The sequence below is a fragment of the Rutidosis leptorrhynchoides genome, chromosome 3 (genome assembly GCF_046630445.1).
Source record: "Rutidosis leptorrhynchoides isolate AG116_Rl617_1_P2 chromosome 3, CSIRO_AGI_Rlap_v1, whole genome shotgun sequence".
In the NCBI taxonomy this organism is placed as follows: domain Eukaryota; kingdom Viridiplantae; phylum Streptophyta; class Magnoliopsida; order Asterales; family Asteraceae; genus Rutidosis; species Rutidosis leptorrhynchoides.
In genome coordinates this window covers 246,899,509-246,926,085 of record NC_092335.1, presented here as the reverse complement: position 1 = coordinate 246,926,085, position 26,577 = coordinate 246,899,509, and the positions used below count along the sequence as shown (strand labels likewise).

Below are 26,577 nucleotides of genomic sequence, written 5' to 3'. Positions count from 1 at the left end.
TCCGTTATCACCCTGGCAAGGCCAATATTGTAGCTGACGCTTTAAGCCGAAAGGAGAGGACGACACCTCTTCGTGTTAGGGCTCTGAACATCACCATCTATTTGAACCTCAACAACCAGATCAGAGTAGCCTAAGATGAGGCTCTCAAGGAGGGGAATATATCTCATGAACATTTGAACATACTTGTCTCTCGATTCGAGGTTAGGGAGTCTGGACTCCGATGTTATGCCGGAAGAATTTGGGTACCTCTTTATGGGGATCTACGGAACCTCATACTTGATGAAGCACATAAATCGAGATATTCGATTCATCCTGGAGCGGGCAAAATGTACCACGACCTTAAAGAATAGTATTGGTGGCTGAATCTTAAGAAGGACGTTGCAACTTATGTTGGGAAGTGTTTGACTTGTTCGAAAGTTAAGGCCGAGCATCAGAGACCTTCTGGGTTACTTCAACAGCCGGAGATCCCACAATGGAAGTGGGAAAGGATAACAATGGATTTCATCACCAAGCTACCAAAGACGGTGGGCGGATACGATACTATTTGGGTTATTATTGACCACCTTACCAAATCTGCACACTTTCTAGCAATGAAAGAAACGAATACAATGGAGAGGCTTGCTCAACTATACATCAAAGAGGTTGTATCTCGTCACGGTGTACCTTTATCGATCATCTCCGATCGCGATCCCCGTTTTGCTTCTAGATTTTGGCGTTCTTTGCAAGAAGCCATGGGAACTCGTCTTGACATGAGTACTGCTTATCATCCTCAGACTGACGGGCAAAGTGAATGAAGGATTCAGACGTTGGAAGACATGTTGCGTGCATGTGTCATTGATTTTGGAAAGGCCTGGGAAAGGCATTTGCCACTAGCCGAATTCTCGTACAACAACAGTTATCACTCGAGCATTAATGCCGCGCCTTTTGAAGCATTGTATGGCCGTAAGTGCCGATCTCCTATTTGTTGGGCCGAAGTAGGCGAAAAGCAAATCACCGGACCCGAGGTAGTCCATGAAACAACGGAGAAGATTGCTCAGATTCAAGCTAGACTTAAGACTGCCCGCGATCGTCAAAAGAGTTATGCTGATCTTAAACGTAAAGACTTTGAATTCAACGTTGGTGATCGTGTAATGTTGAAGGTTTCACCTTGGAAAGGTGTGATCCGTTTTGGAAAACGTGGAAAGTTAAACCCACGATACATTGGTCCTTTTGAGATCTTGGAACGTGTTGGACCCGTTGCTTACCGATTGGATCTACCAGCACAATTGAGCTCAGTTCATCCTACCTTCCATGTGTCAAACTTGAAGAAGTGTCTTGCTGCACCTGAACTTATCATACCACTTGAGGAACTTACGAATGACGACAAACTCCACTTTGTGGAGGAACCTGTTGAAATTATGGATCGTGAGATCAAAACTTTGAAACGCAACAAGATTCCGATTGTACGAGTACGATGGAATGCCAAACGAGGACCTGAGTTTACTTGGGAGCGAGAGGATCAAATGATGCGGAAGTATCCTCACCTTTTCCCGACTCCTCCATCTACCTCAGCTTAAATTTCGGGACGAAATTTTCTTTAACAGGTGGGTAATGTAACGACCCTGGATTTTCAAATGTTTATTTATTAATAATTGTTATTATTAATACGTGTGATAAAACGAATGTATGTTATTACATTTACATGTTGCCATGATTGCCCGAACTTGACTTTAATTGCCCGAAACGTCTTTGTGACACACGGAACTTTCACGAATAATATTTTTAGATATTATTTGCATTCATGATTTATTTTATTAATCATTTTAATTAACTAAAGTTATTAGTTAATTACTTGGGCCTTAATTGGATTTAATTGTTAATTAATAGAACTTGGGCTTGTTTAAAGTAAATGGACTCATGATATTGGGCTTCCAAGCCCACCCTACCTTTTAAATGGACTTAGTTAGCCCACTCTTTCATGTGTAAGTACCAAATTAAATGTGAACAAGTTAGTTAGAATACTTGGAATCTTGTTAACTCTTAATCCCCATGCACATACATCTAATATCCAACTTTTGTAAAGCTTTACATGTAAGTGACTAGAGTGTAATCTCCTTCCCTTGTTCCCATCCTAAACCGTCAGCACCCCTTGTCTAAAGGGATTCAAAAATCTTTTTTTTACTCACTTGTTCACTTGCTCACTCATTTCTCAAAAACACACACACAAAAACACTTTCAAGTTTCTCTATTTTCTCTCTAGTTTTTGTAAGTAACTTGAGCTATGTTTCTTTCTCCCTTCCTTGCTAAAACCAAAACCAAAAGCACTCTTAATCATCATCATCTTTGTTCTTTAATATTGTATAATTACTTGATACTTGTTAGATGTTGTTGTTATTTTATTACTTGTTCTTGTTATTACTTACTTACATGTTTAAGAATCAAACTTGTTACTTACTTACATGTTTAAGAATCAAACTCTTTAGTTTGATTCTCCATAATATCTTGTATTTTTCAAGAACACAAGAACATAAACTTACTAGTTTAGGATTCTACATTTATTGTTTCAAAAGATCAAAGTTCATGTGTTGAAAGCATACTTGTGATTCATGAAATAAACTTCAAAGTTTACTTTCCTTAAAGATCAAGCTTAGGCTTGAATCTTTAAAGTATGCAACCCATGAACTCATTAACTTGTTTAAATTAGTTTGTTATTTTATTTACTTACACTTTAATTTCATGTTTGTTAGTTTTAATGGTCAAGTACTACAAGTTAGTCTTGATCTCATTTCTCTTGAACTAAAAGTTAACTTTACTAGTTCAAGAACATGTAAATGAAACTTTTTAATTATAACTTGGTACACTTATGGTAGATCTAGACTTTTGAGTCTTGGATCTTCAAGATCAAACTAAGAACTATGTTCTACAACTCAAGATCTTGATTTCATAAGTTTACTTCAAGTTTGTAACTTGTTTTTACTTTTAAAGTTCATGTAAGTGTTAGATCTAAGACCTTGATGTAACTTTGGTTCATCAACTTCATACAACTCTTAAGTGAGTTGATCTACATGTCTTTAACTCACACTTGTGTCATAATTGTCAAAACTTAGTTAGTATTACTTTTACATTTCATGTATGTGCTAAATCTAAGACTTTGATGAAACTTTGGTTCATCAAAACACTTGCAACACTTAAGTGAGTTGTGCTTCATATCTTAGACTTGCACTTGGGTTATGATGGTCAAACTATGGTAAAGATGATGTAAACACATAAATGTGTTGTACACTTGAAGCTATATGCATCAAGGATGAGAACCATGATGAACATCAAGCACCAAAACCCACCGGAACCCATTTATCTTTCTGTTTCTGTTTACAGCCTACTGTTCTGCTGTTTCTGTATCATACCAGTAGACCTGGGCTGTTGTGATTATTATTTTCAAATAGCTCTGTTCGAGTAGATAACTTTTCATATAGGACTCGTCTTAATCCGAGTTACGGTTTAGGATTTATGGCCCTCCGATCGTCACTATGTCCTTTAACGTTGTGCAGAAATTCCTGATCTACTCGCACTTAGACCGTCGTCACGGTCAAACGAAGACGAGTTTGCTTCTATAAATTTTACCACACTTAAAGGACTCATATACGGAGCCATTTCCACTGGTCTCACCTTATTTCAGTAAGGGTAGAGGCCGTGGTGACTGATCGAAGTCAGCTTTTGTTTTAAACTACTTTCATGAACGAAACCTACTTTACACCTTTTGTTAAAAGATGAATGATGATGACCCTTAAGACCTTATTTACATACTTTTAAATCTTTTCGGACGATTTACTGACTTAGTACTATTTGACTTAGGTTGAGGACCTTCGGACCGATTACTTGCACACTTTTCCCGACTCGACATTTACCGCTACTTTATCATTGTGAGTTATAGCATTCCCTTTTTACTTTAACTTATTTTGGGAACTGAGAATACATGTGGATTTTATGTTTTACATACTAGGCACGAGTACTTAAACCTATATATGTGTGGGTTATACAACGGCATAAACATTCCCTTTAGTTCGGTAACGTTTAATCATTGGTTTTTGAACCGTGAACGCGAATCTTAGATATGGATCCATAGGGTTTGACATCCCCACTCGGGCTAGTCGCGCTAGCATTTAACGAGTGTTTAATACTTCGTAAACATACGCACTTGCCAAGTGTACTTTCAGGGGGTATAAACGTTAAGTTTGTTACATAGTGCCCACGGTTAAACATATACTTTATCATACTGTTTTGAAACGCTCTTTGTAGCACCGAAATCTCGTGGCCTACCTTACTTACTATTATACTTAAACTATAGCTCACCAACCTTTGTGTTGACGTTTTAAAGCATGTTTTTCTCAGGTGCTTGAGGTTAGCTTCCGCTGTGTACTAGTCGTGCTGTAGACACCCGCTGCTTAGAGTTGTCATCGCATGAACTACTTTATTTTGCATTCAAACATTAGTACTTTTGAACTATGACTTGTAACGACCGTTGTGATCACATACACTTGTTATTTGCTTCTACTTAGTGAAGCATGCCTTTGAATTGTAAAACATTCGATGTTGGTTTAGACATCACTTTATTAATGAATGCAAACTCTTTTTGAATACGCATATAGTACTTAACCTTGTAATGATCCTGTTGTTGATGATTCGTACACGGTGGTTTTGTACGAGGCATAACAGATTGAGTATTAAATTAATGTAGTTATAAGATTCTGTCTCAAAATAGGATCGGCCGAAGGACAAGACAATCGGTCGGAGGTCTATGACAATCGGTCGGAGGTCTATGACTAACGGCCGATGGTGTTAACTTTGGAATTGAATCTCAGAATTAAGACATTTGGTCGATGGAAGCTACTATCGGTCGATGGTAGTGGACGATCGGTCGATGGTCAAGAGACGAACGGCCGATGGTAAAGACAAACGGTTATATGAGACGATCGGTCGATTGTATCTGACGAACGATCGAGGGTCGGGACGAACGGTCGATGGTCAAAGACGATCGGCCGAGGGTAGTTCTTACGAATACTGGGCAGGAAAACTAGGGTTTTCGCTAAAACTACAATTTTGATCGATTTTTGACATTCTAAACTTAAACCAAACCGGTAGAAACCTAGATAATACACCCAGAGACACAAAGAAACACAAAAACACGAGATTCAAACGTAAAAATATCAACTTTTAATCAAAAACCCGTTTTGACCAAAAACCCTAAAAAAAACTCAAACGATGAATTCGACTCAAAAACGTTTAGATCAACAAGCCTACGCTCTGATACCACTTTGTAGACGATCTGGGACCTTAGATCAAACGCTAAACCTAGAATAAGGGCGAAAAACAATAAACTAGGATGAATCGAATACGAGTTTCACTTTGGGATCAATCTAACCAACGAAATATTGATAGAATCGACGCCTAGATGATTGTATTCGGTTGGGGTTTGGTCTGGGACAATGGTAACAGCGAAATACGACGGCTAGAGGGTGTGTAAACTAACAATGTAACCCAACACCCGTATTTATATAAAGTTACAGCGACCATCGGACGGTGGTCTCTGACCTACGGCCGATGGTGATAGTCCCTCGACCGATGGTCTCTACCATCGGTCGATGGTCTGAGCTGCCAACCAAACAGCTCGAACCATTTTACGTTATTGTTTAATTAATTCAAACACACAGTATCAATGACAATGTTTATACACGACTGAAATGTAAACAATAATACAAATAGAACTTATTACATCATAGAACTCGGGATTATGCACCAACAGATACAATATAACTTGTAAAATTTTCTTTAACATCCCATAAACTTCCTGTGTTACTAATTCCCCAATGATCACTTGAAGGAACAAAATGTGTAGCACCAACTTGATTATCCGATTCATAGAACTTGTCTCCAATAGCAACTCCGGGCCCACCACAATTGATATAAATTGAATAATACTCTGCACCAACAAAATAAAAACATAAGCTGAAATAAAAAAGGTAGAAGGTTTTTCATGTTCGGGCTACTCGGGAGGGCAAGTAACCATTTCAGTTTTGTTCTCAAGGGTATTTTGGTAATTAAATAATTTTTTAAGGCTGTTCTTTCAGTTTTAGCCCAACATGGTCGACCCCCCATAAATTGTAGTTAAAAATTGACCCATTTTTTAACATAAAGTGTTTCGGACAAATTCAACCTCAGGAGACCCGCTTCAACCTGTACCAAAATGACCTGTTTTGAACCTTACAGATATTTTCTGACCCAACAACCGACCCGACCTTTTCGTCACCTTTACAGGAAGTTTGTATCTCACCCTTCGAACAAGTATATTTGTCAAGGCACTTTGCTAGGTCCCTGCATTTGATCAAACTTATAAAACTTGTCGCATATCTAATTACATAAAAGGTGCACAGTATAAGCTTACAAACTGTTCTCGCCAGACAGGCCCGGCCCAATGGGGGTGCAACATTAACATCTGCACAGGGCCCAACATTTTTGGCCCAATGGGGGTGCAACTAGGGGCCCAAAAATTCTCATTCTTACACACAATATTCAACAAGCCCAGTCTTTAATCGGAAGGAGAAATCAAGCCCAGCTTTTCTTCATTTTGCTTTACAACTCATGGCTTTCAATTTTATAGAATACATTTTCTTATTAACACAGCGATGTGGGATAAATCACACTAGCTTAGGTTCCATATAAGAGATCCATCTAATAAATAAATATTTACAACGTGAATTTCTTTTTCAAGTTTTATCCTTTTTAATTTTCATCATACAAATAATGGCTGTAATTTGTTTTAGGTGGAGCATATCATAAAGAGAACAAGATATTTGGACTGCATATGAGATCTTGGGGATGATTTGTGAGTACGTTCTTACACGAGTTCCTATTTAGTGCTTACATCAATAACTTAATTGTTATAAATATAATATATACATACAACAAACAATTGATTAACTACAAATGGATTTTGTGATTTTTTTAGTGGGTGTTAAAATTGTTTATATTTTAGATCTATTCCTTAGTTATCTAATATGTTTGTGTAATCCAATTGATTAAATGCAAATGGTCAAATCGGTTTTGTGGTATTTGATTTTAAGTTTAAACCTTTTGATAGTCTTAACTCTTAAGTTTGTTCATACTTGGAAAAAAGAAAATGTGCAAGTGTTCTTGATTTGGGGAAGAAAGAACTCATAAACATGAGCAATGAAAAACTGAAATAACAAATTATGTGCACATGGTCTGCTTAACGGTCATTTTTTAACGTCCGCTTGAGACGGGATTACCCGCACAACGTTATGAAATCAGAGTGACAATCCACGTCAAAAAATGTACATGAACGCGGGCCAAAAGGGCCTTTTTTTCCACCTCGCACCGGGCACATAAATTCTCAGGACCGGCCCTGTCGCCAGAATAGCTTCTGAATAAGTTCCTGAAATTAAATGGTGCTGTAAACTTTAAGATCATGTTGTGTGTGAAGTTAAGAACTTAAAAAAAAATATTAAATAAATAAACAATAAAAAAAGCTTACAGTGATTCACGACAAGTTTTAGGCACTGATCTTTCACTGAAGTGGTTGTAGGAAAGATCGATCATACTACATATCAGCACAATGACCTTTTTAGTATTTATGAATTACTAGAATAGATCTCTCAATCAAAAATAATTAAGAACAATAATACGGAGTATTTATAGATTATTATTAAGACCTTTATTGTAATTTATACATAGCAAATATACATTTTTTTTCCTGGCAAAAAACGAAAACCTTATAACGAGTCCTTTTCTCAAAAAAGAAAAAGACCAACAAAGATACAAGTAATAAGCGACCTGGCTCAAAGATACAAAAAATTGAATCTAACAACCAAGAAACCTGAACATGAGCCGAGACGCTAACCATGTAATAAGCGACATAGCAAATATACTGATTACCAATAGTATTACGATCTTCAAAAGCATATACATAAGCTAAAAATGATAGGTGGCTTGAAAACTTGCCTGTTATCAGTTGCATTTATGATCCAATCAGGAATACTACCGCAAAGGGAGTTTGCAGTCAGATACCTAATAATTTGTTCTTATATAAAGAGAATAGAAATAGAAATGGGAGAATCAAAGTAAATAATGATATGTAAATTTAGTTGAAAAACAACATATATGGGTAACCAAGTAAAAAAAGATGTTACATTTTATTTGGGTTTTGTCCTTGATCCGGTATACGACCTTCCAAGTTGTTAAAACTAAGATCTCTGCAAACGGTAGGGAAACAAAAAATGAACAACAACAACAACAACAACAACAACAACAACAACAACAACAATACCCAATCCCACGAAAGTGGGGTATGGGGGAGGTGGGTGTAGACAATCGTTCCTCGTACCATAGATTAGAAGGAAGTCACTACTCCACCCGCGGGTATAGAACCCGCGCCTAGATAAGTCCGTCCCTCCCTCTACTCTAGAGCAAAAGAGATTGCTTCCTAAAGGACCTCCGGCCAGAAATGCTCATAAGAACGAAATAGAGAGGGCAAATGATACGTACCTGTAAGAGTTATGTGCGCATAGCAAGAAGTAACCATACACAGTAACCATTAAAGAGAACACATATAGCAGTAATGCCCAACAGTAGGGCAAATAACATGAATAAAATAGTGCATATAACCATTTAATTTCAAGTAGAACATACAGACAAACAAAATAAAAACATAAATATATATATACATACATATATATACATACATATATATGTACATATACATATACATATATATGTACATATACATATATATGTACATATACATATATACCACACAAAAGCATGGAAAAAAAAACTCAAGCTTAAACATATATACATAAAGATACCTTCGTAGATATATATACTTAGGTACAGATACAAGACAGACAAACATACATACACCAATACATGCACTTAGATACATAGATACATATATAGATACAAACATATACATCGGTACATATATATAGCCTAAAAACATATACAAAGATACAGAGGCATATATACCATGTAGAGGGGTATATATAGTGTGGTTATAGAATATCTAGTTATAGTTATATATGTAGTTGTATAATAAAAGTAACTAACACATTGGAAAAAAAAAACAAACTTACTCAATTATTCTAATTCTACTCCTCCACAAGCTCCTATCAGAAGTCATGTCCTCCGTCAGTAGGAGCTTGTTGGTCCCTTGATAACAACAGGAGTATTGTAGAGGGAGGGGGGTGAATACAATTTCTTTTAATTAACTTAACAGTTAAACACGATTAGTATTCAAACATGAAGATTAAATAGAGTCACATGTAATTTTCAACGGTTATTCTTTATTGATTGAATCACAAAGAATTACAACTATCATTGGCGGAATGATAGTTGATTGATACAGATTACCTAGAATATAGCTAAGAGGTAAACTAAAAGCTATTACACATTTTTGACTCTAAATAAATAAACTCACACCACTAGTTGTTACAATAGTGGATACAACAATTTATAGTAGTCTTATTAACCGTGTAATGGTTCTATTGTCTACTGGTACATAGGATGTCTGTACTTGTGGGGACAACTGCATCAGAGAGCATGCTCTCCTCTTTCCTCTTTGGTAGCTATTTGCAGGAACACCTCAATTCGGTTTGGCACCACTATTTGATTAAACAAATAGAATGTTGTGTTCCCTAGGTGTTGACAAAGTATAACCCATGTCTGCACATGCGTTACACTTCTGCATTCCCACGTGGTCTTGTAAGGTCACTTGTCAGCCGCCGACGCGTGTCCTTTTCTGTTCAACTTTGTCTTTGACTTCTGTTGAATAATACCATTGATGTAGACCACTCGGGAAACTACTATGCTTAAAATGGAGCATAGCAGTCTTGTGTAGTAAGCTGCATTCCAGCTGTGCTGGTTCTTCATTGCTGACTTGAACTGCTGAGTACACATCATGTGCTGATTGAAGAACACTGTCTACCTTGTGCTAGTAGACTGAGCAGCAAACTAAACACTCGACACTGCAATATCTGCTGTCTATACATAAACTAACTTGTGATGACTGCACATAACATTTTAGTGCAAATAAATTGCAGTTTTGTCATAATTAAATCCTTAATTATTTTGGGGACTCAACAATCTCCCCCTATTTGATGATGACAAAACCTATGACATATAGAGAAAACACTAAAGCCAACACCGAGGGACCTAATGAAAAATAGGCAGTAAATTTATCCCTTTTTAAGTTTGTTTTTGGGATCTTTTGCTGAGTTATCCATATCTTATAATTTGATATGATTTTGAAGATAAACTCATTTCACTTTCATTACAACAGAGTATATACAGTAATTACAGGAACATCATAATGAAAAATGAAATAAACAAAAGACACAATTTAAGCACTAGAGGGCTATGTATCTTTATCTTTATCTAATTCCTCTTCAGATAGCTCCTCTTGTTTGATTCTCCATGCTTCAGGAAACAGGATAGGTATATCAGCAGGATCAAATACAGGAATATGAGGAGGTAGAATGATGCGATCTCTTCTTTGTGGTCATTCACCCGTATATTTCTTACTTTTAGGTTTTTGAGAAAGTACTTCTTCTACGTTTACTACTGGTGCATTCCCAAATTTTGTAGCTTTGTTGAAGAGATCTTGGTGTTCTGGCTTCAATGACTTTTTAATACCACTTTCAGCTTTATCAATGAAATACTCCAATATCTCCATCCATTCACTGAATCCTAAAGATCGTAACTCATCATAATTTATCCTTTCTTGAACATTATTCTCCCTGCTGATATTGAAAGCTCTTTTTGAGCCTCTGTGCACCTTGATGATCTTGCTGGGATTTGATCTTCTGTTCATCACATCACCATACTTGCTCCTATAATAATGATCAGATAGTTCTATGGTTCGGGCAGTTTTCATAGGAGCAATAGCAGGTGCTTTCTCAGCAGCTTCTAGTTCATCAAGGGCCTTATCCTGTTCCTTGAAAATGGCTTTAGCTAATTTGAGGGACCAGCCTCTAGCTTTCTATCAGCAGCCAATTTGTCTTCTATCTCCTGAAGCCTTACCCTCTCAGCGAGTTCAGCATCAACAGCCTCCCTTCTTTGCATTTTAGCTTGTAAGCCCAATAAATAATCATCAGCAGTAATTTTCAGGGACTTTGCTGTTTCAATCATCTTTCTACCCTCTTCAGTTTTAAGGGCAGCACGATACTCCCTTAGATCCATACCCAGCTGGCGAGCCTCTTGAAATTGAGCTTTCTCCTCATCAGTAGAGAGCCTTTAACCACTGTTGTTTAAGTATACACCAATTTCAATGCCATAAGTCAAGGCAGTGATGTAGAGTGGCTGATCAAGAGGATGATGCATCAATCTAACTTGGCGTATCCTTTTATTAATATCAGCTTGTCTTTGCTCAAGCAATTCTGGTACAGTGATCTCTAGCCTGTAAGCATCTCTTTCATCTGGATTCATTTTAAATAAGTCTGGCTCACTATGGGCAACTGAATCATCTTCCCAAGTTCTGTGTTTACCATGTCATTTTGGGAAAGATGGAGAATACATGATTGATTCACCTATGCCAGATGAACTCACTGGAAACTGATTAACACGATTATCCTGTGTTCTGTTAAAATAAGTGAGGGTCCGGGGAGAGATAGGTGATTGAACAAATAAGTGATCTCCACTACCCTAGACTGTAAAGTCAGCAGGATTAACCGTATCATCATCTTGATTATCACCCAGCACATCCACCTTTGATGGGTCTTCAACACTTGTTTCACCCAGCATCACACTGCTGGATGGATCTTCATTTACATCACTCTTGGCTGTGTCTTCAGTACCAGCTGACTGATTAGTATCAGCTGGCACAACTGCCTCAATATCTTCATCAGCTGCCTCAAATAGGGGTCCTTTCCTTAGGGGCTGGTTGTCCCTAGGAGCAGATTTTACCCTTTGTTTGTTAATTGGCATGGGTTCAGCTGATGGTTCTTGTGTTGATACTGGTTCTTGTGGTGGCAGATAGGGAATAATAGCAAGATGCTCCCCCTGAATATCAACATCTGCTGGCTGTTGTTGTGTAGCTGGCTGAGTAGACGATACTGGTCGAGAAGATGAGCTGGTTTCTAACATTGCATCCAGTCATTTCATAAATACATCAGCTCTAACTCCTCCTGACCCAGTAGAAGCTAAATAGTCTTTCATCTCTTCAGGAGTCATCTTCTTTATTCTATCTGCTCGCTCAGCATACAGCTTGGCTTTATTTTTATCATACTTGATCATGAACTTAGCATTTCTTTTCAGTGTAGCCCTTTTATATTCTTCAATGCTGATCAAATCATCATCAATTTCATACTTATCAGGAGTGAGGGTTTGCCTACGCTCCATTTTAAGTCTTTTCAGAGCAGCATAGGCCCCAAACTTAGCGTTGAAAGCAACATCTAATTTCTGCTGTCTCTTCTGATGTCTCTCCATTTTTCTTTTCAATTTACGTTCAATGGTTTGAGAGACAGTAAAAGATTCAGCAACAGCCAATTCAGAAACGTCACTAGGCTTACTGCCAGAATCAATATCATCCACTGATGTAGCAGACACACTGGGTTGAGATTCACCAGCTGCCTGTACACCAGCTTCAGTATGAGCGTTGCTGGGCTTAGTGCCAGTACCATCACCACCATCATCATCATCATCTCTCCTCTGCTGTTTAGGAGCCTTTTCATGCTCATGCTCCCCCTCAGATTGTTTTCTCTTTTTGGACTTTTTTCTAGACTTCTTCTCCCCCTTTTTGTCATCAGCAGGGGTAGAAGGGTGAGCAGGGGAGACCTGTGCATCAAGGTCACTATCTGATTGAGGAACAGAGAAAGCAAAATTGTTCCAGTCAGCATCAGCAGGAGAAAGATGGGCACTAGGATCTATGCTATATTGTCTTAGGCAGAGGTTGAAAGTACGAACTTCATTTCTAGCAACACCCAGGGCCATGTTTTGGACATCAGCCCTAACACCAGCTTGAAGATCAGCCATGCGTTGTATTACCTCCACCATTTGAACATAAGCTGAGGCAGGAATCATAGTAGCCATTTGCTGTTCATGCGAATCCAATCTCTCTTCTAACACCCTGTTTTCTTCATCAAGAAAAAGAATTCTGAGATTAGCAGCATCCAAATCAGCTTGAAGACGGGCAATATCCTCAGTATACTCACAATGAGAGATGATTCGCTTCTTTAAATCCTCCTCCTCTTAATGTTGTTTAACAATGGCTTCCACAGCTAGATCTGCAAAGGCACACACTTGTTTGAGCTTGTTCTCAATAGAAGAAGTGGTAACCTCCCCAGCTGTGCGTACAGTTTCAGACATTCTTTCAACAATAGCAGATCGAATGGTGTTCTGTAGATCCAGTGTGACTTCAGCTAATATCTTATAGACAGCCAAAGTGGAGATGGCAGCCACCTCATCAGCATTAAACTTAGTATAGCTGGTTGAGGGGCGATCACTAGCAGCTAACACAGGAGTACCTCAGTGGGGTGGTGGAGGTGGAAGGTCAGAGTCTGACTCGTCACCATGATCACCATCATTTTTACCTTCACCCGAAGGTTTAGAACCACTGGTATCCTTGTCAGCATCATTATCAGCATCATCGGTGACATCCACTGGTTTATCTTTGGAGCCAGTCACATTATCATGAATGACTGGCTCTTCCTTACCAGTACCTTTATCAGCATCACCATCTGATGAAGAAGATGATGAGGAAGAAGCTGATGAATCAGAAGGTACTGGCGAATCAGGAAGTTATTGATGATAAACTTACCAGTAGTGGGATCTGTGATGAACTTGATAGGCCTCCATGTACTAAGCCATGGAGAAGCAGCTAGAGCCATACCAAAATAGTGATAGTATGGCTGCTCGTTAATCTGTTCTAAAGTAGCCAGCCTCTCATATACCTCTTCTTTTGCTGGTCGATCAAGCTGAGACAACATTTCAGTCAGCTCTTCCCTAGGTAGTTTACTGGCTGACCCCAGAGCACTTTGGGGATCAATAGTCAGCTGATCCACCAGCAAGGCAACTCTGGGAGTGATGGAGGCTCCCCTATAGATGAAGTTAGGTACAACTTCATCAGGATCTAGTACCTGGCACACATATGGTTGCTGCTCAGCCGAAGCAGTAGCTTGAGACGAATCAGTAGTGGCAGTAGCAGAGGTACCAGCATCCATAATGGGTTCCACAGAACTAGTAGCAGCAGTAGGTGACTGTGCAGTAGGTGAAGAAGCAGCATCTGCAGCACCTTTAAAGAAAATATCCGGTGTTGAATCAGAAACCTGTAGATTACCAGCGGAATCCACAGTAATAAATTGTCTCAATTGAAGATTAGAAACATCCGAAATAACAGTAGGAGCAGCAGTTGTAGCAACAGTGGTAGTGGCAGCATCATCAATATCAAGAACCTCCTTAACAATGTTATCAATAACTTTTTCAAGTACCGGAGGAGGTTCCATTATTATCTCATCAACCACTTCAGAATCAGTGGTTGAAGCAGCAATACCAGAGACAGTAGGAGGAGTAGCAGATATATCAGCAGTAGCTACCTCCTCATGAACAGTGAGATCAGTGGAACCAGCAACCACATTGTCTCTAGTAGAGCCAGCAGCAGTAGAGGTAACAGTACTAGTGTCAGCACCACCAGTAGGCAAATCAGTAGCACCAACACCAGTAGCAGAAGCAGAGAGCTCATCAGTAGAAACATTAACATCCTTTTCTTGCTCCCCCTCTGCCTGTTTATCTACCCTGCTAAGAACTAAAATAAAAGAACATTTTATGTTAACAACTGTAGAACTAAATAAATTTGACTCAACAATTGCATCTGTTGTTGGTCTCTGGGGACAGACCGGTGGTTTAGTCAGCCCTTTGATTGAGATAGAGTTAGGTGTCTGTAAGTGCAGCTGTGACTCTGCTGACTCATTGGCAACACATGTTGACCCAGATAGTGTAAGAGTTCTGGCTGGTAATGATGTAGGAGTGAGACTCTTATCATGATCCAAGTAACATATTGGCTGTGCAGTATCCTGAACTGGTTCAACACGATGAGGACCCAGCTCAAGTTTACTTTGGGGGTCAGTTATGTGCTCTGCTGGTTGTACTGTCAGCAGAGGATATAGCATTAAGTTCAATTTAGAAAAATGTGGAAGTGTCTGGCTAGAAGAGTATGGGTTGCTACTCTTCTTAACACTAGTTTTAAAACCAGTCAGCTTGGGAGCCAAAGTTATACCTTTAACTCCACTTTCATTTTTCAAGTCAGCAGTTAAAATGCTTTCAATTAAGTTAGAATTTTCTGTTGTATGGTCTAGAAACGCACCAGGTTCCATAGCCACACCCTTTGCAGGAGCAGCAGTTGAGACTGGTGCAATCTCCCCTATGGTTTGCTTGGAGCCAGCCTTTGCATGTTTGGATTTGCCTGTTACCAAGAAATAGATATCAACGGATTCCAATACTAGAATTGGATAGTCAGTATATAAGACTAGTGCTGTTCTTTATTATCAGAGAGCACTAGATTCTAATACAACTACTGATTTACCAGTATGTGAGACGGTGGCTGTTCTAGTTGAGGTAGCTGGCTGCTTCCTACGCATAGCTGGCTTACGCTGAGGACCCTCCCCCTCAGCCGGTGCAGAACCAGAGGCAGTCGACTGGTTAGCTCCACCCCGAGCAGCAAGATACTCGAGCATGCCTGGTGTCAAACCAGTATATGGAGCAACAGGTGCATCTTTTGGCATACCCCCTTGTTTTAGAGGCAGGTCGTATGATTGATCAGCAATCTGCTGGTAAGCTTCACCCAGCTCACTTTCAAAAACCAGGCTTAAGAACCTTGGAAAGGGGATTAAACGTGTTCGTTTAGGTGCTTGCACCATCTCCCTTAGCCTCAAATAAATTTCCTCGGCATAATCAATGTTCCTGTTGAACAACAAACCATGACCAATTTTAAGCTCAAAATCCGAGCACTGGTCAAAACTTCCAGATTTCTGGCTGATGCACTAGGTCAGCAGCCCAAAGAAGTAGTACCAAAGAGGTGGCATATTTTGACACCCCCAAATAGGGCCTGGGGTATTTGTGTCTAATTATATCAAATCACAGTTGTATAAACGAGAATGACTCTACATGAGACGTTTTGTTGAGTTTTGCAGCGTAAGATAAATATGTCTTTAATTGATATGATATGTAATGAAGACTTCAAGCATAGCAAGCAATCATCATCAAAGCAGTAGATATACAGCGGAAGCAATATTTAAGTGCCTGAGAATAAACAGACTTAAAAAGTCAACACGAGGTTGAGTGAGTTCATAGGTTTGTCATAAATAATGATTTCAGTAACAGTGTTAGAACACAAAATTTAGTTTGTAAAGTTGATCTCCCGCAGGATCAAAAGTTATGCCAGTGCGTGATATTTAGACTAAACGTTGTTTGCCCCGTGACAAGTTGTTCTGTCCTTGTCGTTTTAATTTCATTATTAAGTAATACAAAGACTTCATCAAATGTATCGGGGACGTTACTCCCGATAGGCCTATCCCCAATAATTAAGAATGCCGCAGCAATTAAAAATATCACTGTAGGATCTTAGTCGGACATAGCCGGGTATAGCATAGTTTTAACAGTTGGTACTGATATTTAGACTAGACTTTCAAGTTTGCCCCGTAACAAGTTATCGTTTATACTTGTCGGTTGGGGACTTGCTGGTCATAGCCCAACATATCACAGTTTAATAGTTGGTACTTGTATTTAGACTAGACTTTCAAGTTTTCCCCGTACAAGTTATCGTTTATACTTGTCGGTTGGGGACTTGCTGGTCATAGCGCAACATATCACAGTTTAATATTTGATACGTGTAAAACAGTTATAAAAGTTGCGCATGTATTCTCAGCCCAAAAATATAGATAAAAAAGGGAGCAGATGAACTCACTATACGATAGTTTGTATGGTATGCGTATGATAGTACTGAACAAGTTTAGAGTTGTCCTCGGATTCACGAACCTATATCAGTTTTATATATATTAAAACATATAAATGGGAATCAAATAAACTTGTATATAATTATTAGTGATATAATTATATTTATATATATATATATATAAATATACATATATATATATATATATATATATATATATATATATATATATATATATATATATATATATATATATATATATATATATATATATATATATGTATATATATATATATGTATATATATATATACATATATATATATATATACATATATATATATATATACATATATATATATATATATATATATATATATATATATATATATATATATATATATATTTTTATATATTTTAAATATATGTTAATTCATTTTCATCATTAGTTCATTAATATAGTAAGTCTTTTATTAATATATTTATATGTATAATATTATGTAAATATAATATTAAAATATAATAATAGGTAATATTATGGTATTTGTAAGAGATAATAGTTGTTATCATAATAATAATATTAACAGTAGTAGTAATAATATTAATAATGAAGATAATGATAAACATATAGTTATTATAATTCTAGTATTGATAATGATAATAATTATGATAATAATAGTTTTGAAAATCATGTTATTAATAATAATACTAATACTAGTAATAACAATAATGATAATAATAATAATTTTAATCATATTCATATTACTAACAATAACTTTAATGATATTAATGATAATGCTTTTAGTAATAATAATAATAATAATAATAATAATAATAATAATAATAATAATAATAATAATAATAATAATAATAATAATAATAATAATAATAATAATAATAATAATAATAATAAGAATAAGAATAAGAATGAGAAACTACCTTAACAAAGCTTTTTCCAAAAAAATTGCCCACGACCGGGCTCGAACCCGAGACCTCTCGCTCACCCAAAAGACCACTTAACCACTTATCAAATTTTGTTTTTCTGATAAATCCCCAAATCATATATATATATATATATATATATATAACCCGTTTCTGTTTCTATCTTCCTTTTCTTCTTTTTTTTTATATCAAAATCGATCAGACAATCAATGAATTTGGTTTTAGGATTTCAAATGAAACAGAAACAATCAAATGTGGGTTGTTTAAATTATAACAGAGAAAAAAATAAAAAAAAATAAAGAATACAACTACTGCTGCCGACGGTTCTTGAAAAATATACGATTTTGAAATTTAGAACGTTTTATCTTTTGATTCCTTCATGAAATATTTCCCAAATCACTCATAGAAACTATTGAAACCATTAATTTAACTTAAATCTTAACAGAAAACTCGAATTTGATGATGAACAATCGTTTGACTTTTAAAAACCAAAACTTTGACTCGTGAATTTGAATTCAATACTAGGAATTAAAAGCTCTAATTTTGCAGAAAGATTTAGTAAAGGATTCCTAATGCAACTGCACTTATAGATTTTTAAATGGTGATCGAATTCAATTTATGGGATAAATTCTCAAGACAGAGGTTTACGACTGAAAAATTAAAAAATATATTTCTGTTTTGATTTCCAATTTGCAGCAATTACCATATATATAAATGATTATGATTATGCTAATCAAATGTGTAAAGCAGAATGGGAGTCGATTCATCAAGCATAGAACTGGTAAAGCAGATCACGACTAAAAATAATAATATAAATCTAATAGCCTAATTTAGGTATTAGGTATTCTGTTAATTTATTTAACATTAATATTTAATAATTATATTAATAATAATAATAATACTTTTAATATTATTAATAATGATAATTAATTATAATAATAATAACAAGTATAACAATAATAATAATAATAATAATAATAATAATAATAATAATAATAATAATAATAATAATAATAATAATAATAATAATAATAATAATAATAATAATAATAATAATAATAATAATGATAATACTAGTAATAATATTTAACATTCAAATTTACTAGTAACAATAATATTTTTAATGATAATATTAAGTTTAATAATTGTAACAATTTATATATATCAAGGTTTCTAATACTGATATTAATATTAATATTAATATTAATATTAATATTAATATTAATAAAAGTAATAATATAACATTTATCTTGTATACTTTACATATTTAATTATAACAATTAAATCGTATTTATATTTCAAATTATTATATGTATATGTACATATTTATTTTCAATTATTTATTCGTGAATCGTAGGGAACAGTCGAAGTTTAATGAATTCATATAAAGTTTTTGTTTAAATTAACTCAGAAATTTCCGGGTTGTCACAGTATCCCCCTGTTAATAGAAATTTCGTCCCGAAATTTAGTTGTTGCCATCAGTCGGCATTGTTTGTAAACAGGTGAGGATATTTTCGTTTTATTTGGCCTTCACGTTCCCAGGTATGCTCGGGGCCTTGCGTGAATTCCAACGGATAGAATATTGTTTTGTTTCAAGAGTTTAAATCATACGAATCCATAAATTTTACGAAGTGCATTTTATTATTAATGCGGAAGTTATCTAAAGGATTTAACAAGAGTGTCATTGATTAGGTTTTCTCAGAAAGAAATAATGACGTTATACAAGCATTTTAATACTCATGAAATGTGTTATGAATAATAGTGAGTTTATTTATGCCTTGAGCGTTTATGCTGCAATATTAGGGTAGACAAAACAGAGAGGAGTTCATGAAAATCATAGTCATGAGATTTGATAGGGATCGTCATTCTTTACAACAAGAATGATGAATTAGAGTTTTATCGACATTAAATAATATGGATAAAGTAATTCGATTATAGAAAGAGTATAAACGAAGCTATTGTAAAAGAGTGAAATGAGGAAATTAAATGTTCGCTTTAACTTTTGACGTAGTCACGATTGATTTCCGGGATTCAAGGAATTAAAGGAAATCTTCGTAGTCTATAGAATTTAATTCTCCGGTAATTAAGGAAATTAGGATTTTCTTTAATTAAATGCGGTGAATTGCCTCGATTGTTGTGTCTGAAATTTTGCTATAAATTAGCTTCTTCCATTTCATTATCTTCACCACTTCTATACTTTCTTTCTCAATTTATACTTCCAAAAGTTTTGTTAATATGCTCAATCCAGTTCTTGTTCTTGACCTTATATTGGTTATTGCCACAATCTTCCTTCTTTTCCAACTCCCACCAGAGGAGTCTATTTACTTCTACTATGCTTTAGGATTTATTGTGTTTTTAGTTCTCCCGTGTCTTTATATTGCTATACGCATTGATATACACGGTTTGTAATTTCAGTGTTGTTATCGGGCTTTATATTTTCCCTTATATGTCGAAGCTTCATGCTTTTGTAAAGCAAGTAACGGTCCAGAATTCGTAGGTATGAAGTTTCAAATGATCATGATATTCAAAGTAGAAGGAAAGGTAATAGCACGATTTGATTTGTCATATTACCAGAATATCCGGAAAAGACCGAATCATCAAGAAAAATATTTTCTTGATATGTTTAGAGTTTAAATAGAATGTAAGAGTCGTGTAACATGGCAAATGATGATTATAAAGTCTATGAATCATCATCTTCCATTAAAAATTTAGCATGACTTACTGTAATATAATCACGTTGGCCTGATGTCATTATATTATACTAACTCATGCTTCAATTCCTAATACTACTTCAAATCATTCATAATTTAAACTTGAATTTTACAGAATATAGAAACTAAAACAGTTTCCTTTATGATGTGATAAAGATATCGCAAAGAGATAATTAATTACTGACAAGAATCGTTATAAAGATATCTTCAGAAATATAGAGGATATTTATAACGAAAGATACGGTGATATCTTAGAATTTCTAAGATCTAATGACGAGAAAAATTCTTCTGTTTCCTCTGCATTTAATGCTACCATATCTGATTCATTGGTTATCAATCGAGATGGTTTCAAGAAATTTTATTTTTAGATGATTAAACGCTGATTGTAATCGTCAACGGATCTAATGGTTAACGAATAGGCGTTCTTGATTTCAAAAGTAATGAATGATAATTTCGGTGGTTTGATGTGATAATTCATTGCAGAATACGAATGAATATAATTCATGAATGTAGTAATCTTTAGGAAGATAACACCTGCTAAAGCTTTACTTGAATTCCGATATGTTAATTTCAGAATGTGTAATTGATTTTGTATGAAGATGATTGTGTATCATTGTGAAGGTAGTGCGTATATTTAATGATTTATGAATCAAAATTGAAAAATGTACAGTGTATTAATGTGAGATGTAAATATTTCTCGGGTATTACCTACCCGTTAAAATATTTTCACAATTAACAGTTTGTACAACAGAATTTACAATCTTTATGAAGAGATACGTTCATATATGTATTCTTTAGATATAATCATGGATTTAATGAGTTAATATATATTAAACTCATCTGATTTGATGTTTGGAACAAGAGTAAATAATCTCCAAAACCTTAGAGATTTCATAATTGTCGCGAAATATTTCGCTAATGAAGTTATGAATTAATACATTCATCGTTACACTTGATTTATTATGAAATGAAGTTTATTGTGCTGAAGCAGTGATTAACAATTGTTAAGTCATTAGCGAAGGGTGTACATCATAGCATATTAGTGATATGAATTAACCAAGTAGTACATACTAGTTGAGATTCACAAGTAATTGCTTAGTACGACAAGATTTATTATTGTTCCAAATCATATATGTATATAAGGTATACATATAATTCTTCACGAAGAATGAGTCAATACATCTTAACTCATTATTACTAATATTCCTTGGTATCTATGGGGCGTATCATGTTGATGTTTGAGGTACTAAGTGTGATGTTGAGGCGTGGAATGCGGATGTTGTTGTTGATGAAGCTGATGTTGTTGGTGGTGATGTTGATGGTACTGTTGGTACTGGTGGTGATGCTGGTCATGCTGCTGGTGCTGCTGCTGGTGTTCGTAGGTTTCGCACCAGATTTTCCAGAGCCACTACTCGAGCGCGAAGCTCGTTGACTTCTTCTATTATTCCGGGATGATTGGCGGTTAGAACAAGGGGGTGAATAAGATCTAAAATCTTCAATATTATATATTCATGACAAGATACCCTAGAAAGAAGAGAGAAAATGGTGTTTCGGACTGGTATGCCTGTAAGTACTTCAGGTTCTTCGCCAAGAGGTGAATTCGGTTGGTGGAAGGGATCACCTTCTTCTTGCCTCCATTGATTGAGTCAGCTACGAACCCATCCCCAATTCATCCAGAATAGATGATGGCTGATTGGTTCGTTTGTTCCGGTTACGCTGCCGTTGGAGCTCGAGGAGTTCGAGAAATTCATATTATGTGTTTGGAATAGGGTTTGATATGAAATGGGTGTTGAATATTAAATGATATATTCGTTTCCTTGAATACATATTTATAGCAAAAAGATTTCCATAATTTACGGAGGAAATTTAGGAAAAGTGGTAGACAAGGTCTATTGGGATAGATATGATAAGATATGATTTGTCTATACTCCAATAATGGCAGTATGACGTGTCGAGATTATAAAATGATAAGTATGTAATCTAATAATCTTTTGATTAAAGACTTTCAATTCGTATACTATGATAAACCAATGACATTTTCCGGTTCGTAAATCGATGCATAAAGGTATAAGGCATATAGGTACGTGATATAACAGGGAGTTATATACGTTTAAGTATGAATAGTAACAATTATAGGAGTTTCAAAAATCATGGATAATATTTCATGTAATACATATGTAATACACAAAACCATGATAGATGACATAGGAATGTCAAGAATTTCAGAAATCATGGTGTCGCATTTAAGTGCGGTGGCGTAATTGGATAATACTTAGGAAAGTGAGCAGAGTTCTTAGGTTGGCATGGCATTCTAAGATAAGTAAAGTTTATAAAGTATAGTATAGCATTTAACAGTTTAAGGCAACAATTAAAGGTACTATGGTCAAGGAAAGTTGTAGTCCTACATTGCTAAGGTACCTAATTGTATAAGGTACACATAAGATGCAATCCTGGTTCTCAACAACAACCTGCTCTGATACCAATCTTTGACACCCCCAAATAGGGCCTGGGGTATTTGTGTCTAATTATATCAAATCACAGTTGTATAAACGAGGACGACTCTACATGAGACGTTTTGTTGAGTTTTGCAGCGGAAGATAAATATGTCTTTAATTGATATGATATGTAATGAAGACTTCAAGCAAAGCAAGCAATCATCATCAAAGCAGTAGATATACAGCGGAAGCAATATTTAAGTACCTGAGAATAAACATGCTTAAAAAGTCAACACAAGGTTGAGTGAGTTCATAGTTTGTCATAAATAATGATTTCAGTAACAGTGTTAGAACACAAAATTTAGTTTGTAAAGTTGATCTCCCGCAGGATCAAAAGTTATGCTAGTGCGTGATATTTAGACTAAACGTTGTTTGCCCCGTGACAAGTTGTTCTGTCCTTGTCATTTTAATTTCATTATTAAGTAATACAAAGACTTCGTCAAATGTATCGGGGACGTTACTCCCGATAGGCCTATCCCCAATAATTAAGAATGCCGCAGCAATTAAAAATATCACTGTAGGGACTTAGTCGGACATAGTCGGGTATAGCATAGTTTTAACAGTTGGTACTGATATTTAGACTAGACTTTCAAGTTTGCCCCGTAACAAGTTATCGTTTATACTTGTCGGTTGGGGACTTGCTGGTCATAGCCCAACATATCACAGTTTAATAGTTGGTACTTGTATTTAGACTAGACTTTCAAGTTTGCCCCGTACAAGTTATCGTTTATACTTGTCGGTTGGGGACTTGCTGGTCATAGCCCAACATATCACAGTTTAATATTTGATACGTGTAAAACAGTTATAAAAGTTGCGCATGTATTCTCAGCCCAAAAATATAGATAAAAAAGGGAGCAGATGAACTCACTATACGATAGTTTGTATGGTATGCTTATGATAGTACTGAACAAGTTTAGAGTTGTCCTCGGATTCACGAACCTATATCAGTTTTATATATATTAAAACATATAAATGGGAATAAAAAAAACTTGTATATACTGTAAATATTAGTGATATAATTATATATATATATATATATATATATATATATATATATATATATATATATATATATATTATATATATATATATATATATATTTATTTTTATATATTTTAAATATATGTTAATTCATTTTCATCATTAGTTCATTAATATAGTAAGTCTTTTATTAATATATTTATATGTATAATATTATGTAAATATAATATTAAAATATAATAATAGGTAATATTATGGTATTTGTAAGAGATAATAGTTGTTATCATAATAATAATATTAACAGTAGTAGTAATAATATTAATAATGAAGATAATGATAAACATATAGTTATTATAATTCTAGTATTGATAATGATAATAATTATGATAATAATAGTTTTGAAAATCATGTTATTAATAATAATACTAATACTAGTAATAACAATAATGATAATAATAATAATTTTAATCATATTCATATTACTAACAATAACTTTAATGATATTAATGATAATGCTTTTAGTAATAATAATAATAATAATAATAATAATAATAATAATAATAATAATAATAATAATAATAATAATAATAATAATAATAATAATAATAAGAATAAGAATAAGAATGAGAAACTACCTTAACAAAGCTTTTTCCAAAAAAATTGCCCACGACCGGGCTCGAACCCGAGACCTCTCGCTCACCCAAAAGACCACTTAACCACTTATCAAATTTTGTTTTTCTGATAAATCCCCAAATCATATATATATATATATATATATATATATATATAACCCGTTTCTGTTTCTATCTTCCTTTTCTTCTTTTTTTTTATATCAAAATCGATCAGACAATCAATGAATTTGGTTTTAGGATTTCAAATGAAACAGAAACAATCAAATGTGGGTTGTTTAAATTATAACAGAGAAAAAAATAAAAAAAAATAAAGAATACAACTACTGCTGCCGACGGTTCTTGAAAAATATACGATTTTGAAATTTAGAACGTTTTATCTTTTGATTCCTTCATGAAATATTTCCCAAATCACTCATAGAAACTATTGAAACCATTAATTTAACTTAAATCTTAACAGAAAACTCGAATTTGATGATGAACAATCGTTTGACTTTTAAAAACCAAAACTTTGACTCGTGAATTTGAATTCAATACTAGGAATTAAAAGCTCTAATTTTGCAGAAAGATTTAGTAAAGGATTCCTAATGCAACTGCACTTATAGATTTTTAAATGGTGATCGAATTCAATTTATGGGATAAATTCTCAAGACAGAGGTTTACGACTGAAAAATTAAAAAATATATTTCTGTTTTGATTTCCAATTTGCAGCAATTACCATATATATAAATGATTATGATTATGCTAATCAAATGTGTAAAGCAGAATGGGAGTCGATTCATCAAGCATAGAACTGGTAAAGCAGATCACGACTAAAAATAATAATATAAATCTAATAGCCTAATTTAGGTATTAGGTATTCTGTTAATTTATTTAACATTAATATTTAATAATTATATTAATAATAATAATAATACTTTTAATATTATTAATAATGATAATTAATTATAATAATAATAACAAGTATAACAATAATAATAATAATAATAATAATAATAATAATAATAATAATAATAATAATAATAATAATAATAATAATAATAATAATAATAATAATAATAATGATAATACTAGTAATAATATTTAACATTCAAATTTACTAGTAACAATAATATTTTTAATGATAATATTAAGTTTAATAATTGTAACAATTTATATATATCAAGGTTTCTAATACTGATATTAATATTAATATTAATATTAATATTAATATTAATATTAATAAAAGTAATAATATAACATTTATCTTGTATACTTTACATATTTAATTATAACAATTAAATCGTATTTATATTTCAAATTATTATATGTATATGTACATATTTATTTTCAATTATTTATTCGTGAATCGTAGGGAACAGTCGAAGTTTAATGAATTCATATAAAGTTTTTGTTTAAATTAACTCAGAAATTTCCGGGTTGTCACAGTATCCCCCTGTTAATAGAAATTTCGTCCCGAAATTTAGTTGTTGCCATCAGTCGGCATTGTTTGTAAACAGGTGAGGATATTTTCGTTTTATTTGGCCTTCACGTTCCCAGGTATGCTCGGGGCCTTGCGTGAATTCCAACGGATAGAATATTGTTTTGTTTCAAGAGTTTAAATCATACGAATCCATAAATTTTACGAAGTGCATTTTATTATTAATGCGGAAGTTATCTAAAGGATTTAACAAGAGTGTCATTGATTAGGTTTTCTCAGAAAGAAATAATGACGTTATACAAGCATTTTAATACTCATGAAATGTGTTATGAATAATAGTGAGTTTATTTATGCCTTGAGCGTTTATGCTGCAATATTAGGGTAGACAAAACAGAGAGGAGTTCATGAAAATCATAGTCATGAGATTTGATAGGGATCGTCATTCTTTACAACAAGAATGATGAATTA

General features: G+C 34.3%; 1 pseudogene; it reads right to left on the bottom strand.

Annotated features, from left to right (window-relative positions):
• The window catches only part of LOC139900928 (probable LRR receptor-like serine/threonine-protein kinase At1g53440), a 137,559-nt pseudogene that overhangs the window by 57,528 nt on the left and 53,454 nt on the right, over positions 1-26,577 (bottom strand).